Source organism: Balaenoptera physalus, assembly GCF_965194825.1.
Source record: "Balaenoptera physalus genome assembly, chromosome: 4".
NCBI classification, from domain to species: domain Eukaryota; kingdom Metazoa; phylum Chordata; class Mammalia; order Artiodactyla; family Balaenopteridae; genus Balaenoptera; species Balaenoptera physalus.
This window is the reverse complement of record NC_138891.1, coordinates 121,022,807-121,040,286: the sequence shown is the minus strand read 5'-3', so window position 1 is coordinate 121,040,286 and position 17,480 is coordinate 121,022,807. Positions and strand designations below refer to the sequence as shown.

General features: G+C 33.6%; 1 long non-coding RNA gene across 1 annotated transcript in view; it reads right to left on the bottom strand.

Annotated features, from left to right (window-relative positions):
- Window positions 1–17,480, bottom strand: part of LOC309660156 — a 259,442-nt gene that overhangs the window by 49,787 nt on the left and 192,175 nt on the right. The window lies entirely within an intron of this gene.

Genomic DNA, 17,480 nt, shown 5'->3' with positions numbered 1-17,480 from the left:
TGTGTAAATAGCACAGCTGTGTTGATACACATGCACTGTCACCTTGACTTCCGGGTGATCTGATTGTTCATGTGACATTGTTTTCTTCTTTGCTCATCAGTACATCAAGCTGCTTGTATGAAAGAATTGGCTAGTTACTTCTGTTTCTGTAGTTATAGATGCCCAAACAAAAGTAAAATCATTTAAAGTCTATTCTGTTAACTGTGTGTGGCAAACAAAATAATACCCCTCACCCCTCCCATTTCTACAAAGATGTTCATGCCCTAATCCCTGGAATCTAAGAATCTGTTGTGTTAGGTGACAAAGGATCTCCGCAGATGAAATGGAGGTCACATACTTTATTGAGATTGCCCTGGATTATCTGTATGAGGCCAGTGTAGCAATGGAAGAAGCTGGAGTGATTCAAAGCATGAAAGGGACTACACCTGTCTTTGGTGACTTTGAAAATGGGAGAAGGTGACCAAGAGCCATGCAGTGTGGATGGTCACAGGAAGCTGAGTGCATGTAGTGCATATAGTGCAGCCATTCCACTCCTCAGCATTTACCTGACAGAAATGAAAGCGTATGCTGTACAAAGACTTGTACACGGATGTTCATAGCACCATCATTTATAATAGCCCAAAATGGAAACAACTAAACTTTCTATCAACAAGTGAAAGGTAAACATATTGTAATATAATCATGCAAGGAAATACTACACATAAAAACAGGAATTATTATAACATACTACAACATGAATGTATCTCAAATAATTATACTGAGTGAAAGAAGCCAGACCAAAAAAAGAGTGTATACTGTTTGGTTACATTTGTATAAAAACTATAGAAAATTAGGGACTTCTCTGGTGGCACAGTGGTTAAGAATCCGCCTGCCAATGCAGGGGACACGGGTTCGAGCCCTGGTCCGTGAAGATCCCACGTGCTGCGGAGCAACTAAGCCCATGCGCCACAACTGCTGAGCCTGCGCTCTAGAGCCCGTGAGCCACAACTACTGGAGCCCGGGTGCCTAGAGCCTGTGCTCCACAAGAGAAGCCACTGCAATGAGAAGCCCACGAACTGCAATGAAGAGTAGCCCCCGCTCGCCACAACTAGAGACAAGCCCACACGCAGCAACGAAGACCCAACGCAGCCAAAAATAAATAAATAAATATAATAAATTTATTTTTTAAAAAAAACTACAGAAAATTAAAACTAATCCATAGTGGCAAAAAGCTCACCAATGATGGGTGGAGGTCGAGGAGGGGCATGGAATGTAGGTAGGCAAGAATGAAGGATTATTTAGTGGTACATGGAAACTTCTCCAGGTGATGGGTATTATATATTAATTATTTTGATATTGCAGGTAGTTTTACAGGGGTAAAAATCTGTAGAATACCTTCTCATTGACATTTAAATACATGAAATCTATTTGTATGTCAGTTGCATCTCAATCCAAGCCAATAAAAATCTTGGTGATAAATGATACCTAGATGTCTCACTTAGTAAGCAGGATGCTTCTGTATGATCTTGAATGAAATATGAACCATAAAAGTATTTGCTATCTATAGTAAAAACACATTTTTGCTGTAGGCAAATAAGCTTTGTGTATGTGATGTCTTGAATATCCATTGACTACTTTAGTACGTTACACAGAATTTTAAAATTGTCAGTAGACTGTAGGTAAAATACTTAAAAGAGACTCTCAGTTCCTTGGCTGAAATCTCTAGTTAATGTTGAAAGTAGCAAAGTATATTACAGTGTTTTATTCCAAAGGCAGTTATATTTTAGCGGCGAGTGAAGGGCACATTTATAGAGACTATGGGACCCGATAGATTTTTTTTTTAGTTTAGAGTTTCCATCTAATGAACTAAATTTATTATGCCAAGGAGACATTTGCAATTGGCCATTTCCACACACTGGACATAAGAACTTGAAAATTCATGGACATCAACATGAAAAGTTTACTCCAAATTTTAATAAGTTCTATTGGACTCAAAAGAATTTTTGAGAGAAGAAAATAATATTTTTTATTTTACAACTATTTTCTGAAGTGTAACCTTTGGATACAAAAAATGTTTCTTTGAGTATCTTATTTACGTCAAATATCCATTATATTTTTCTTCACATATATTTTCTTCCCAGTCTATACTGTTCTTAGACATCCATAATGGTGTGATACTGGGATTACATGGGGACTTAGCATAAATTACTATTATTATTCCACCTACTGAGCTATAAGTAAGCTCTTCCTTGTGCTCAACACTAAGCTTTTGTCAGCAGCATGTCACTACCACCAAAAAGTACAAAACTAATAATTTCTCCTCCCCAGTATTTGTGTCTTAATTAAGTCTATTCAAATTGAAAAATATGATAATTAACGTAAACATATAAAAGTGTAACAGCAGTGCTATCTCCTAAGAAAACTTTGCCTATTTACAGATTTCATTATCTAGTCTTTTAGGTTGCACTGAAATCGCAACTTTTAGAGCTGAGATAGGTAGTGGATTTCATCTTTTGGATTAACTCCAATAAAATAATAGAGATTATCAGTACAGTATCTTGAAAGAATTCTGTAGCCGCAATGGCTTTTCTGCATGTGGGGGAGAAAGTGGTTGTCCATGAGATACTAGCATCCCCTATTCAAGAGCTACCGACACTCAAGTTGTTCTTTTGATCTGTGTTATCTATAGAAGAGATGGTCATGCATCTGGTTAATGGTGTTTCAGTTTGTTTATTGTTAATACTCTAAAAATTGAATAGCATGCTTCTACCATCCAGAGATATATAGTTTTCTCTGGAATATTGTGAGTTCGGTATTCAATGTGAGTCACTGGAAAGAACTTGGTAAGTGTACATGCCTGGGAAGTTAGAGACCCCATGGCATTCATCGCTAAACAAATGATGACTCAAGGGGAGCCAAATCTCTTACCAAGACTGTAGAAAAGAACGTTTATTAACCCATATTCACATTTTAAAAAATGGAACAAAATTCTCAGAACACAGTGATATCTACTTTGAAGTGGCCATTCAGCTCATTTGAGTAAAAGACAAATATGTATTCATATTTTTTAACTTTACTCTCCTAGGTATCACTTAAATATTTTTGACTAATATAAAAATGTTTTCTACTTCCCACATAATACTATTTTGAAGCATAAAATCCTCCCTTTTTTATATGCAGTATAATCTTTTTTTTTTTTAATTTGAAATTCTATCAGGCTGAGTCAGATGATGTATAGAATTCTATACAGATTTACTAATAATGATCCTGGGCAAGTTTTCAAAATAATCTTAATCAGTTTCCATTTTTAATGAAATTAGTTCTAATTAAAATTTCTTTCTGGGGAGAACTTTGAACAACAAATTATTTTGAGGCAGCTTTCATGTTATATGGCTATATTTTTTTTCGTTACATTCTTTTTAAACTGTCTTCTGATTTTGAAAATTATTTTGTCATTTACTTTTCATTATTAAGTGTTGTTCCCTCTGAGAAAATTATTTATTAATGTGAAAATATTGCCAAAATAGTATTTTTAATGTTTAACCTCAGCACAAAATCAATAGTGCTATGAAAAGGTGTCTAGTCAATGTTACACTCTGAAGGATTCTTCTTATAGATTCAGTATAATTTGGGGCCATTTTATGATGTTTACTTTCCATCACTCTAAATGTTTAAAGGCTGATGTAAACTACAATCTGGGAAACAGATTTATAGGGACATTTTAAAATATATTTTCCATTTCTCTGAATAACAATTCACGTGGCTTTGCAATAGATCAAATTTTGACATTAAAATTTGGATGTGATATTGCATGTCATGGCAACTCATTGCATTTATCAAAGCCTCTATATTGAAAGAAAGACACACTTCACTTTTTAAAGCACTAAACTCTCTCAAATTCTGTTTTAAAGTACATAAATTAATTATAATTGCAGCATAAACATCACCCTTAGGAAATTTTAAAATTCATTAAGTCAATACTGATATGTCTTCAACATTACACAAAAATAGGATTGGGGTGGATTTTAAGTTTCATCTAATCCAACCATTCTTCTAATAACTAAACTCTATACCATCCCCACTAAGTGTCCACCTATGATATGACTGATCACTTCCCACTATGGTGAAGTCAGTGAATCTTCAGGCAATCATTTCATCTCAGGACACACTTTCTTCAACCACTGGGTCTTAAGATCAAATCAAAATGCATATCCTCTCCCACATGAGCATTTTCAAATATTTGGAAAGCAGCTCTTTCTCTACTCTAGTTTAATATTCCAGAGTCTTTCATATTCATTGTAAATTTAACATATTAAATTTCCTTCTCATCAAGCTTGCTTTTTCTCTGAACATAACCCAGTTAATCTAGACGCCTTTAAACCTATTTTATCCATTATTGAGAGCAATGTGAAATCTAAACTACAGAAATTATTAATATGAAGGCTTAAAGCAGATATTTGGAAGAAAATTGAGGTTTCCCGTTTCTTGAAACAAGAGAAATGGTGTTTTTCTTCTGTGAAATAGAGAACAGGGAAGGGTTACAAGTTGGAAGAATTAAAGAATTATTAGATTAAATTTTAAACTTAGACTTTAAAGTGTGAGAAGCCCAAATAAGGATGGGGGAGAATGAGGGGGATTTCGGGAAACAGCTCCAATAAATGAGAGTCTAAGACACAAAATAAAATTGCTCAGATAGAATATGAGGAATAAGGAAAGATCGAAGTACAAGTTTTATGGAAGGTCAGTGATTACGGTGTATGTTTTGCTGTGTGTATTTGTATGCTGAGGGAAGACATCAGTAGGTAGATTGAAGGTACATGCAGTTGAGCCAAATCTCCAGGGAAAGGGCAGGGTCCCATGTCAGGTAAGTGGATTGCATTTGGAAAAGAGGATGCTTTCTTTTGAGACTGGCAGGAAGGAGGCATGCCAAGGTTCTGGTGCAGATATTTGTGTGAGAGATGGGGAGAAAGTTGAAGAAATTTCTTCCTTATAGACTTCCTTTTCCTATAAAAAGGAAAGCAGAATAATCTTGTAAATGTGAAAGAGACAGCATTGAAATTATGAATTTTAATAACAAAGAAGTTGTAAAATAGTTGTTGAAGTTAGTAAGATGGGGAACTTTCCAGAAACATGTAACAGATGATCTGGCAATGTTGAAGACTGAGGGAAGGTCATAATTCTCATATATTTAATGACAAATATATCTATAATGATATAATTGTCTTTGGTAGAATTATCTATTTGGTAGTGAGATTTTAAAAGACAGACTTTTGTTGGGGCGGGGCAGGGAGCAATGGAACCACAGCCTCATGAGCCGGACAACTTTAAATTTAGGCACATCATCCATCATGGTCTCTTCACCAGAGTCCAACCTCTATCCATGTTTTGTTATATACTAGTCATCACATCTTTGTCTTTTCATGAGTTTGCTGCTATAACCTGAAGTAACCCCTACTCCCTACCTCTATTTAAAAGATATTCAGCCTTAAAACCACAACTGTTTCCTCTGCATGAAGGATATTTCTTCAAATATTCTAAGATTGTCTGAGACTTTCTTTGAAATGTCATTGCCCATAAAATCAATACTTATATTTTAGTTTCTTAACTGTTCTCATTTGTTTCATCTGTATTGGTTTTGTAGCATAATTCAATGTCCAGGTACTTGCTTTATATTGTATATCCTTCAGTGTCCTTTGACTATAAATATTATATATGAACACAATAAAAACTTATTCATTTAATATGATTGATTCAATATAAACAACTTTTTTCTGGTGAGTAAAATAGACTGAGGATGAGTAACTTTTGCTTAAAACACAAGATAGTAAATATTTTTTCACTTTGTGGGCCAAATATCTCCTTTGAAAATATTAAACCAGCCATTGTAGTGTGAAAATAGCCACAGACAATATGTAAACTAACAGGAATGGCTGTGTTCCAACAAAACTATTTATGGACACACATATTGGCATTTCAGATATTTTTTACTTGTCAAGAAATATTCTTCTTTTTATTTTTTTCTAAGCATTGAAAAATGTAAAAAAAAAACACAAATGTTCTTAGTGTATGAGTCATACAAAAATAGACCACAGGTGACATTTGGCCTGTGGGCTGGAGTTAAGTGATTCATGCTATCAGTCAAAATTGCTAATGTACAAAGCTTGAAACCTGCTAAGCAATAAATCCTTATATGTGTTTGAGATCCACTTTTTTTTTAAATTTTAAAACTAGAACATGGTTTACAGATTTTTCAGTCTTTGGTTTATGAGAAAGTAGCATGTATGTCCTGGCACATGAGTGTTGAAGCATAAGTCTTACCAGTTCTGAGGTCTAAGGCAGATCATGTGATATCTCCAACCCTCAACTTCCTCAATCATGTCATAAGAGGTAGCTATCTAATAGGGTTCCTGTGAGCATTCAATAAGTTAATAATGTATCATTTCACTTAGATGAGTGTCTGTACATAAATAATAAAAACCTAATAAATATTAGATTTTAAAACAGTATTAGTCAAAAAAATTTTTTCTCTGGAAGATTAAAACAGTATTGCTAAGACATGAAGGTCTTTCACCACTCATTTAGTGATAGGATCAATGTTAAAAAATAGGTTTCCTGACTTTAAATATCAACATTTCTCCCCATTCCTCAGCAAGAAGGAATTCATGAGTTTAGCTCTTAATGAAATATTAAGTTGTCGTAAAATGTAAAATATCTTTGGCTTAACTGAAGTTCAGAAAAATACCGTTTGCTTTGTTTTGTGTTTTTTTTAAGACATGGTACTACTCAGAGTACAGAAAAGTCCTAGATTTAGTAAATCCATTTCAGGCAGGAAAAAGCAGAAATATATTTGGTCTGGCTAGAGAAAATGAAAAGAAAAGAACTTTAATTCTTAGTATTAAATACAGTAAAACCATAACTTTTAAAGGATTAAATATTTGTTTCCCATTAAAACTTAAATAATAATATAGAGACTAAAGTAATTAAATGTTATAAAATCTCTTTTAAGTTATTCTGACTAATTAAACTGATCTACAGGAAAGTAATTGCCTCCTGTTCTTTTTATTAGAAGGTGATAGATGATTGGTATAGATTAGACAGAGAGATAATAGATTATAGAAAAATAGATGATAGATAGATAGATGATAGATAAACAGATAGATAGATAGAACGGTAAATATAGATAATAGTCTTAACAAAGAATCAGACTTATGTAGTCGGGTATAAGTATTTGGAAAAGTTAACTCTGTAACTGGAGATATTAACATGTATTTTGTAGTTCTCAAATCTTATGTCTGGAAAAACATAACTCCTTATTAAAAATATTTAAATCTTATAAGTAAAGAGAAAACAAATCAGTCATGGGAAATATCATGTTTTGTTTAATGTAATACTGAGCTCTGTCACTGACTCTATCTGCCACCGAATTATGAAATATTAGAAATGATGTCAAGAAATTTGGCATATAAAAATTTTGATATGAACTACTCAAGACATAAACATAAATTATGTTTATTCAGTGATGCCAAAATATACAAACCAGGGAGTATCTGATATGGTAATCTTAAATCCAAGAAGTAGGAAAAAATATGTTCAAGTCTGTAACTGATTCTGTACACATAAATCATATTTCTATGAATAATTGCATGGACAGATCAATTCATGTAGCATAAAATATAAAAAGACAGTTTGATGAGTTTGTATCTATTTTATAAAATATTCTTCTTGCCAGATTTGTGCAGTTACTCACTTTTTAAATCATCTGTAATAAAATTGTGTGTATCTCCAATGAAGTGTATATGACAGAGGGCTTTCCTACCTCAACATTGATGAACAGAGGTAAAAGGAGCCTGATGGCTATTAAACAGTCAAGAACCATCTGAGGAGAAATCAATAGCTTTTTCCTTTGGCAACTGGTGAATGTCAGATCTTGGACTAAAACCCAAGTCCTATAACTTCACACTAGGTAAACTTCATTTTTAAAATATTCTGCTTACATGTACCTGTCCAATTTTCCCAGCACCACTTATTGAAGAGGTTGTCTTTTCTCCACTGTATACGCTTGCCTCCTTTATCAAAGATAAGGTGACCATATGTGTGTGGGTTTATCTCTGGGCTTTCTATCTTGTTCCATTGATCTATGTTTCTGTTTTTGTGCCAGTACCATACTGTCTTGATTACTGTAGCTTTGTAGTATAGTCTGAAAAGTATGACGTTAGAACACTCCCTAACACCATACACAAAAATAAACTCAAAATGGATTAAAGACCTAAATGTAAGTCCAGACGCTATCAAACTCTTAGAGGAAAACATAGGCAGAACACTCTATGACATAAATCACAGCAAGATCCTTTTTGACCCAGATCCTAGAGAAATGGAAATAAAAACACAAATAAACAAATGGGACCTAATGAAACTTAAAAGCTTTTGCACAACAAAGGAAACCATAAACAAGACCAAAAGACAATCCTCAGAATGGGAGAAAATATTTGCAAATGAAGCAAAGGACAAAGGATTAATCTCCAAAATTTACAAGCAGCTCATTCAACTCAATAACAGAAAAACAAACAACCCAATCCAAAAATGGGCAGAAGACCTAAATAGACATTTCTCCAAAGAAGATATACAGATTTCCAACAAACCCATGAAAGAATGCTCAACATCATTAGTCATGAGAGAAATGCAAATCAAAACTACAATGAGATATCATCTCACACCAGTTAGAATGGCCATCATCAAAAAATCTAGAAACAATAAATGCTGGAGAGGGTGTGGAGAAAAGGGAACCCTCTTGCACTGTTGGTGGGAATGTAAATTGATACAGCCACTATGGAGAATAGTATGAAAGTTCCTTAAAAAACTAAAAATAGAACTACTATACGACCCAGCAATCCCACTACTGGGCATACACCCTGAGAAAACCATAATTCAAAGAGAGTCATGTACCACAATAGTCATTGCAGCTCTGTTTACAATAGCCAGGACATGGAAGCAACCTAAGTGTCCATCATCGGATGAATGGATAAAGAATATGTGGCACATATATACAATGGAATATTACTCAGCCATAAAAAGAAACTAAATGGAGGTATTTGTAGTGAGGTGGGTGGACCTAGAGTCTGTCATACAGAGTGAAGTAAGTCAGAAAGAGAAAAACAAATACAGTATGCTAACACATATATATGGAATCTAAGGGAAAAAAAAAAAAAGGCCATGAAGAACCTAGTGGCAAGACGGGAATAAAGACACAGACCTACTAGAGAATGGACTTGAGGCTATGGGGAGGGGGAAGGGTGAGATGTGACAAAGAGAGAGAGTGGCATGGACATATATACACTACCAAATGTAAAATAGATAGCTAGTGGGAAGCAACCACATAGCACAGGGAGATGAGCTCTGTGCTTTGTGATCACCTAGAGGTGTGGGATAGGGAGGGCAGGAGGGAGGGAGATACAAGAGGGAAGAGATATGGGAACATATGTATATGTATAACTGATTCACTTTGTTATAAAGCAGAAACTAACACACCATTGTAAAGCAATTATACTCCAATAAAGATGTTAAAAAAATAAAAAAATAAAATAAAATATTCTGCTTAGGGTTGATAAATGTGTTATGTGTTCTCAATGGAAGTCACAAAAATGTCCCCATCATATAGTTAAGAGGTTTAGAGAAACCAGGGGGTGAGGACAGTTAGAAGAAATGATTGCCACAGTTGGGCCAATGGCTACTGTGAACCAACAATAAGAAAGTAGAGAGATTTTTATAGTAACACATTTCAAAATGCATGAAGATTTATCACATACAAACTAACAATGAATTTGTTTTAAATTCATATTAAAAGATGAGTAAATGGTTGATACAGGAACAGCTCACAAAATGGCACCGTTCTTCCTTCTGATAAATTATTTTCACAGGTTCCAAAAATACTACCATAAAATCATTGAGATAATTACTCCAGCTCCACCTTGTCATTACAAATGTTAATGAAGAAAGATTTAAAGACCTATATTTAATATGGATGACCGGATTTGGTTAGATCAATAGCTACTGAAAAGTGACTTTTCTCTACCTTTTATTGTGTGCTTACTTGATTCAGTATTAGGATTAGCTTTAAGCAGTTTACACAAGGTCTTCATTTTCACAAAATCAGTTTCAGAAAGCAGGTTAGAAATGCCTTCATCTGAAGTAGAATCAAATGAGACTTCTCATAGGAACCGGTTAAAACAGAAGTTTATATTCCGTGAGCGTTAACATGGGTTCCCCCCTGGGAGGCACCAGCTATGTGGTTATATGCCAAGGGAATTAGAAAAGTTACATAATTTTAATATGGTTAAAAAAACATGTTCTACCAGTAACTGTGTGATAATAAGCTTCTGAAGGCTCATGTCAAACACTAGTTTTAACTCTTGTTCCATAACTTTTGAAGAAAATAATTCAGAAAAAAAAATAAAGAAAGATTTTGTTTTTTGTGGGTTTGGGAAGTGGGGAGTATTTTAGTAGCACCAGTCCGAAAATTGCTTAATGCTCTCTGTATTACAGGGCAGATACAGATGTAAAGCCCCTTTATGGGTGAGCATAGGCACAAATCAAAGAGATTCTGATATTCAAGTGATAAGAGTATAACAGTCAGGTTGAGGCCAGTACTGCCATGAGACGAGCTGGTCAGAGACCAGAATCACCTCTGGGCATGTAGTGAGTTGTGGTGCTCATTTAAATACTGAACCTCAAGGTAAAAATCATAGTGCTTGTATCAGCCCATGCATTAGGACGAATGGCAAAATACTGGAAAATCTTATTTTTACTTGATTTTAATTTCATAATTTCTTTTTGTGCACGATTTATAATGTTCATAGCCTATCAATACATTATATATACAGCGTATATGAATGCACACACACACACACACACACACACACACACACTCATATATAGAGGCATTAACTAATAATTGTCTTTCAGATATGTTAAATGATCAAAAGTGTTCAGATACCCCTGCTTTAGAAGATGTGACGCTTTCCCTAGGAAACTGGGAATTCTAAAAAGCTGCAAGGAGTACAACAAAGAAGTAGAGAAACCTGTCATAGGTGGGTGATAAATAGAGCCCAGGAAATAAGCCCCAGCACAGAATAAGGCCTTGGTGGAACATAAGCTCTAACAAATGAAAGGTAAAGCTGGATTTTTCCTAAGTGAAAAAGAAACTCACTTTATAGCAGATGCAGTTACAAATCAACCACAGAACAATATAGAGAATATACAGCAAAGAAACAGCAGCTTCTGAACCAGCGCAAGAGAAAAACTAGTATATGGTGTACAGATCCAACATAAATGCAGAAAAGCACAGACCAGCCCCTTTCAAGATAATTCAAAATGAAGTGCAAAGAAGGAATACAGGAATACAGCATAGTGGTTGAGAAAACTCTGTAAACAAAACAGTGGGCTCCATTATTTCAGTTCTGTCTCTTACTGACTGAGACCTCAAATTTGTCACAAAATCCCTCTAAATATCTCAGCATAAGTCCCTACAACTGTGAAGTGGGTATATTTCTGGTTTCTTAAAAAGATGTAATGAGATAATGGGTGTGATGTATTTAGCTCATTGTCTGGGATAGCGTATGCTCTCATTGGGTATCAGCCAGTAGTAGTAGTAGTTTTGTTGGAACACATAAACAGATCTATGCCTGCTGTCAGAAATGACCAAGATGGAGAATAAGAGAAAAGGCAAAAATATATTTGAAAAATTAAGATGTGTACAGCATCAAGTTTAGGAAAACTACTTGATAACAAGTTAAGTCATCCATCACTGGTACAGTGGGTTGAATGGTGCCCCCCCCCAAAATATATAAATATTGTAATTCCCAGAACCTATGAATGTGACCCTATTTGGGGGAAAAAAAAAACTTTTGGCAAATGCATTTAATTTAAAGATCTCAAGGTGAGATCATCCTGGCTTATCCACCAAACCCAAGTGTCCTTATAAGAGACATACAAAGAAAAATATACACAGAGGAGAAGGCCATGTGAAGAAGGAAGTCAAGATTGGAGTTTTGCAGCCACGAGCCAACGAACCTACAGAGACACTTGAAGCTGGAAAAGGCAGGAAAAGAAATCCATCCTAGAGCTTCTAGTGGGAGTACAGCCACCAGAACTGTTAGAGAACAAATTTCCATTGTTTTAAATTACTAAGTTTGTGGTGATTTGTTATGGCAGCCTTAGGAAACTAATAAAATTGCTTAAAAATAATAAAGAATTTGTAGTTAAAAGAGAACACAGGGGCATTGCAAATATTAATACATTTATCAAGCACAGCGTGTCTGCTCTACAGCAAAACTGTTCGGACCCATAGAGGGTGCAAAAATGAATAGCTCCTAGTAATTAGAAATATTTGGGACCTAGGTAACTCTTGAAGAATCAATTTTTTAAACTTTTTTTTCCATTAACTTTTCTGGAAAATTTTTTAAAAGAATTTTATTCTTTGTAGAGATACCCATTTTTAAAGTAAAAATGTCTAGCATCTAAGGGTTCTGTTGGGAATGAAAAACTTATCCTCTGCCCTCTTAGGCTCATTGTCTGGGAGCATGTGAATTAAACAAACAAAAGAGAGATTAACAGGAGAAAAGGCATACAATTTTTGTTAATATTCACAGGCATGGGAGTTCACAGAGAAGTGAAACTCAAAAAAGTGGTTAGACTTGCTAACCTATAGACCATCTTAAAAAAGGAAAAGGGATTTGGGCTTCAAAGAACAAAAACTGGTGAACTGACTAGGAATCTTATGAGGAAACCAATGGAAGTTAAGAGTTATTTCAGTACGGTTTGTTGTTGATGCATACTCATCTTGTTCCAACTCTCTGTTCTGTGATGAGTCAATCTCTTCCTCCAGATAAGGGAGAGAGGGACACTTCCACAGGGGAAAATTGTGCTGCCTTCACAAAGGAAATCTATTCCTTGCTTTTAGGCAGAAAAGGGAAAGGTAGAGAACTCTTCCTGAATCTGCTCATTCTCGATTGCTTTCAGCTCAAAATAATCCTAAGCCTAAAATGGCATATTTTGAGGTGGCATATTTTGGACACTTTCAGTCTTAAATGGCCATCTTACTCAAATTTTGTGACCCATGGATAAATTAACCAAGTATATAAATGTGCATATACACACAATTTACAAGATTGCTATTATTATCTACTAATTATGATGAAAGAACTATGGTTTCCCAATTGTCTAAGGTCATGGTGCCATTTAAAGGTATAGCCAACACTCAAACTAGCGCTTATCTGAATGAAGTTTGCCTTCTGAATCACTCTATTGCCATGTAACCTAGTCTCATACTTGCATAGCTCATTATAATACAGGAAGTAATGAATCTGGCCCCAAAAAAGCCATTTATATTTTCATCGTGTTCTTATCATACTTAGTTTTCATTTATGGCCTTATACGCTCAACTATAATTTTTGTTGTTACAAGGTTTAAATTCCAGCAACCAGATAACTGATAAACAAGTTGGCACAAGATTATCATTTTCAGTTTTTTAAGGAACCTCCATACTGTTCTCCATAGTGGCTGTATCAATTTACATTCCCACCAACAGTACAAGAGGGTTCCCTTTTCTCCACACCCTCTCCAGAATTTAATGTTTGTAGATTTTTTGATGATGGCCATTCTGATCAGTGTGAGGTGATACTTCAGGTGGGAGGGAGATGCAAGAGGGAGGGGATATGGAAATATATGTATACATATAGCTGATTCACTTTGTTATACAGCAGAAACTAATACAACATTGTAAAGCAATTATACTCCAATAAAGATGTTGAAAACAAAAAAGGTTATCATTTTCTCCAGAAAGATATTCCTTAAAAATATTCCCAAGATGTTTAGGCAGCAGATGGTATCTAATAAATTAAACTCCAATGACAGTCATGAATGAATGATGATTAAATTTTAAATCAAATCATGTTCTCAGAAGTATCTTGATATCTCATTTTATTTTCATTAATTGCACTCTGAATGGTTCAAGTCTTAGAAGTAATCAATGCAATTCCATGTGTCTGCATTTAGTATGAAATGTTCATTTGGAAGCTTTTACAGATAATCAGGAAGGCATAGATTCATAAAATTCTGTTTACTATTTCATTTAACAATCCAAAATATATTAAGCTCTTAATGTGTGTCAAGCTCCGAGGCAGGTGCTAGGGATAAATAATACATGATTCTTCCTGCAGGAAACACCTAATCTACTAAGAGAGACTAAAATATAAGAATGTAGGGACTTCAGAACATGTAGAACAAATAGTCATTGCACAAAGATGGAGGTGAAATACATTTCGGGGTAGGTCAGAAATTGATCATGAAAGGTAAATAGGGATTACTGGGCAGACAAAGCAAGGGCAGATATTTAAGGCAATGAGAATTCCATTAGCCAGATCAGAAATAGAATAGCTAAACTCAAAGATGCCTAAGTTTTTCATCTTAGCATGCATAACCTAACATTTATTGTACATTTAGTATAAGGTGAAGATGTGGAGGCATGAGAATGTACACATGCTACTGATGGGAATGTAAAATGGGACAGCCACTTTTAAATTCAGTTGTCAATTTCTTTAAAAGTCAAATCTATGCCCACAGTACGACCTAGCCATTCAAATCCTTAGTACTTAACCCAAAAGAAATGATAGCATATATCAAGACAAAGACTTCTACACAAATATTTACAAACTAATTATTTGTAATAGTCTAAAACTGGAAACAGCTCAGATGTCCATCAATAGATGAATGGATAAACAAACTGTGGAATATAAATACAGTGGAATACTACTCAGTAATAAAAAAGAATTATCTATTACACACATGCCAACATGGATAAATCTCAAAATAGTCATGCTGAATCAAAGAAGTTAGCAAAAATAGTATATACTGTATGATTTAATTTATATAAAATTGTAGGAAATTCAAGCTAACTGATTTTGACAGAAAGTTGCTCAATGTTTGCCTGTGAATGATACGGGGACTCACAGAATTGGGTGAGAGAAATGGATTACAAAGAAGCACTAGGAATCTTTAGGGAACAATGGATCTGTTCATTATCTTGATTGTGGTGGTGGTTTCATAGGCATATACATTTGTCAATATAACTCAAATTTACATATTAAATATATGCAGTTAATTGTATATAAATCACATCTCCATAAAGTTGTCAAAATAACTCAACTCAAAAGTTGACAGAATTAAGAAGAGAAATGTACAAATCTATGAATTTATACATTATGAAAAAGTTCTCTCTGTAATTGAAAGAAAAATCAGACAAAAATCAGTAAGGAAATAGAAGACTTGACACATTATACCTAACAAAACTTTACTAATTCACATGCATATAACAATGTAAGCAACAGTGGTAGAATGCACATTTATTTAAATTCAAATGAAATATTACACTAAACTTGGGAATGGGGTAATAAAGCAAGTAAAAATATATTTCATATGACTCAAATAATACAATGTATGGTGTCTGACTATAGTAGTATTAAGCTAAAATATATAACCAGAAGATAACTAGAAAGTTCTTGGAAGTTCAATAGCACACTTCTAAACTTACCTTAGATCAAAGAAAATATCTTTGTGGAAATTATAAAATGTTTTTATTTAAATATGAGAAAATGATGCAAAACACAACTTGTAAGATGCACTTTATGTTAGCTAGGAAATTTGCAATTCTAAGTTTATATATTAAGAAAGAAGAAAAGCTGACAGCGACCTAAGCATCAGTCTCAAAAATAAAATAGGAACAGCTAATTTAATAAAAAAGAAATAAAAGTAAGCTGCTAGGATAGAAAACAATAGAAATTGGGGAAATTTTTTAAATAGAGTACAATTAAAAGTTTAAAAGTTGGTTATTTGAAAAAACTAATATCTTAGTCTGTGTTCCACTGAAAATAGATCTTAAAACAACAACTCTTATGCAAGATAGTGTATTTGAGAGTTTATCCCAGGAAGCAAGAAGAAATGAGGGAACAGACGTTGAAAGAGAAAGTAGAAAAATAAATATCAAGGGTAAATTATCAAGTTAAGCATCACTATGTTCAAGTAAGTCTCAATTCTGTTTATACTTATTAATGCTTCTCAGAATCGTTGACTAGAAGATTGAAAATATGTATTCATTCAAGGCTTTCATCACCTGTATTTGAGAGTTCCCTAGGGGCAGTACATCCCCAGTATTTGTATCTGTCAACAGTCTCGTTCCTTAATCCCATATGTCAGTACTGTAGAAAATACTGAAAGAATAAGGAAAAGTGTGACATGAGTGCTTGAATTAGACAACAGCCTAAAGTGAGTTGAGTACTGAAGGTTTGCATAGTTACATCTAAAAATAGATATAAGGCCCACTAAAAAAATTGATAACTTGCAACATTGACCAAGAGAAAAAAAAATACCACAAACTACCAATACCAGAAAGAAAAAGGGACATAATTTCAGAGCACTTAGATATTAAAAACATTAGATATTATAAAAAACTTTATGCCAATACATTCTTTAAAATGAAGAGTAATAGAAAATATGAACATTTAAGCATTAAATAAGTTAAATGAAATATTAAAATCCAGAAGATTTAGGCTACCAATATGAAAACTTATGATAATGTATAGTAGTTAATACTTACCTGTATGTGCACAAGGATAAAGAAATAAACCAAAAATAGACATTTACCTGATACATATAACCCTTCAGCGTTGTGAATAAAGGGTTTTCTTTTTAATTAATGGTGATAACTCAATAATATATACACATGGAGGAAAAAATCATCCCTAACTCCACATCACAATGTATTTAAAAATTATTTTCAGATCAATAATTTTCTCTAAATTCAAAAAGACAAATAATAAAGTCGTTAGGCTAAAATACAGGAGTTTATCTTCAGACTTGGGATAGAAAAGAGTTTCTTAAACAAGATAAAACCCAAAAAACCCAAGAAACAACATCGACCACACAGGAAACTTTGATGAGCTTGAATATAATCAATTAAGAATTGCTAGCAGAAAGAGATATTGTAAACTCACTACACCACCAAAAAACTTCACTCCAATTTATCAATATTTATTTGCTTAAAAACTAGAAATAAAAATTCCCTTATGTTGGTTAATTGTATCATTATAAACTTTAACAAACATCATAATGGTAAAAAATTGAATTCTTAAGAAAGTATATCTGTTCTCACTATTTTTATTCAGTACTGTACCAGAGATTCTACCGAGTTAAATAAGAGAAGGAAAATAAAACAACAGAAAATAAATTAATTAAAAACAAAAATTTTAAAACAAGAATTAATTCTGTCAATATTTATAGGTGATATTATTGTACATATAAACAATTTATAAGAATATGATTATGAGATTTTATAAGCAGATTTAGCTATTGGGTTAATGTATAAAAATCAAGTGCAAGTCTATGTTCATGAAAAAATAGAAAATAAAATTTTAGAATGGTAACATTTACAAAAACATTAAAACCCACCTAAT